This window comes from Pimephales promelas, chromosome 25 (genome assembly GCF_988280905.1).
Source record: "Pimephales promelas chromosome 25, fPimPro1.hap1.1, whole genome shotgun sequence".
Taxonomy (NCBI): domain Eukaryota; kingdom Metazoa; phylum Chordata; class Actinopteri; order Cypriniformes; family Leuciscidae; genus Pimephales; species Pimephales promelas.
The window spans coordinates 1,273,151-1,275,735 of record NC_142793.1 but is presented as its reverse complement, the minus strand read 5'-3'; the positions used below and the strand labels follow the sequence as shown (position 1 = coordinate 1,275,735).

Below are 2,585 nucleotides of genomic sequence, written 5' to 3'. Positions count from 1 at the left end.
GTAAAAACTGTATAACACAAACCTTGAATAAACAGTGCAATGGTCCAGATGAAGATGCCGATGTTGTTCATAGTTGTAGTTTAGTCTTGTGTGATGATGAAGAGTGTGTGTGTTCTGCTCTCAGTCATGAAGTGTTAAACTCACAGCACTATAAACACTCTCAGAGCACTGAAGCATGTGCTGACAATGCAAAGAAGTGGGCAGGATTTACAACAGCTTGTGCTGACAACACACTCATATACACTAGAGTTACACAATCATGACTTTATTTAGTGTGTTTATTGTGACTCCTGAGACACTGAGGATGTGCAGATGAACGTCCATCTCTGTGTCCATATTCAGTCATGTGACCATCATCACTGCTACACTTCCACTAGATGAAGCGCCATCACTAAAGTAAGATCATGAATCATGAGTGTGTTCAGAAAGTATCAGGACTGATTGTGAATCTCTAATCAGAGTTCATGGTGTCACTCCATCTATCATGAAGCCTCATGTGTGTCTGAAATCATCAGATGGAGAAGAAACAGGCTGTTAAAGATGGACACATATTAGAGCTTGTTCACGTTTCATGAGATTCAGAACCAGTCCAGATACTTTTATAACACACCTTGAATATGAAAACATGCAAAACACAACTTTGAGATCTTCATTGTCACACTTTCTATTGACTTTGGCTCTAATATTCAATAAAGTCATTATTTGAACAGATTCTCACTGAAGATTGAAGTGTGAAGCTGCAGGTTTTTCTGTCAATCATGATGATTGATCTGCATATGAAGAACAGAAGCATCATTATGACAAACTCAAACACAACATCATCCATGATCAAAGAGGTCAAAGGTCACCTCAGAGGTCACAGCTCATCCCATATATTTCTTTAAACAGTGTTATATCAGAAAGCATTTAGTCAAATCTGAATGAGTGAGTGTTGAGAAGAGCTGAGGATCTTCTAATATCAGTGTGTTGAAGTGTTGTTTCTCTCTCTCTGCTGGAGTGTGTGTTCACTCGAGTGGAATAGAGGTTTTTGTACGAGTGTTTCATTAGATTGGATCACTGTGGTACACATTCGGTGGAGGAACTAAACTGGTGATCAGTAAGTCTGTCCATTTAATCACCTAATAAAAAATACAATTTAGATTTCAGAAAGTGTTTTACAGTTGTTAATAATAAATGGTTATTTTGATGATTAGATGTTGTGGTAAAACTTTACTTCAAGCCTTAACGTACGATACATTATAAAGTATTTCATAATGTATGTTATAATGCAGTATATATTTTCTTAAATAATTGCAACCACATTTAAAATGGATTATAATACTTAAAATATCTTGTTTCATCTGAAATTGGTTGTTTGTCATGAGTGAGAAAATGAATAGATAATATTATAATGTGTTAAAGCCTTGGTTACAATTATTGATGAGATCATACATGCATTATAATGTGTAAAAAAATATATAATTAATGCATTAAAAGTACCTTTATAATGCAATATGTATAAATGCTTTAATTAAAGTGTCACTGATATTTTTGTATAATTATTTAATCTAAAACAATGTTATTATTATCAGAATAGCATTATTCCTTTAAAAAAATGTAATACAATTCTAAGCATATCTCTATACTGCGTCTCACTATGAGTTTATTCAGTTTATTACAGGTTTGTTTCTCCTTCATTTATTTCTACACTGAGTTCATATTTAGTTGATCTTTTATTGTAGAAATCATACATGTAAAAAGAGATTTGACATCAGAATGTAAATGTTGCTCCTTTCTGTAGTTCAGTCAATGATACTGAATCTCTTTTGCTCATGTTGTGCTTATAATTCAGTGCTTTATAATACAAACACAGACGTTGTTTTCTAGTTCTTATAAGTTATATACATTTCTTTTTATGTGAGCTTGAGTCAAACTTTTACATTGAGTTTTTTATTGGTTGAATATCTCACTTTCCAATTTTCCAATTAAATTGAATTAAAGCAGTCTGTGTATTCCGATGTTTAGTTTGATTGATGCGGTGTGTGTGTGTGTGTGTCTCCTGCAGCTGGTCCCACAGTGAAGCCCTCAGTGTCTCTGCTGCCGCCCTCTTCTCTGCAGATCTCTGGAGACTCAGCCGCACTGCTCTGCCTGCTCAGCTCTTACTCTCCACAGGGGGCGCTGGTGAGCTGGACACTGGACGGGTCAGAGGTCACCGAGGGGGTTCTGACCAGCGCAGAGAGCCAGCAGGACGGCCACTACAGCCGCAGTAGCGTCCTGACCCTCAGCAAAGCACGCTGGGAAGAGGGAGAGCTGTACGTCTGCAGAGTAACACATGATGGAGCTCCTCATGAGGTCTCGTTCCACAAGAGCTCTGAGTGCTGATGTTTCTCTCCTGAAGATGAGCCGTATCTGAGTGTCCTGTGTCAGGCAGGATTCACATGAGTCTAGTGCTGCAGCTGGAGTGCTTTACAACTCAATACTCAAACAGTGTGTGTGTGTGTGTGTGTGTGTGTGTGTGTGTGTGTTTGCTGCAACATTCAATAAAGCTTCTCAACAAGTTCACTTTGTGTCTGACAACATCATTCAACTAACAGATGAAGATGCAG

General features: G+C 37.5%; 1 pseudogene; it reads left to right on the top strand.

Annotated features, from left to right (window-relative positions):
• The first annotated feature begins 761 nt into the window (after positions 1-761).
• On the top strand, positions 762-2,361 carry LOC148964943 (immunoglobulin lambda constant 7 pseudogene; annotated as a pseudogene).
• Positions 2,362-2,585: the final 224 nt, after the last annotated feature.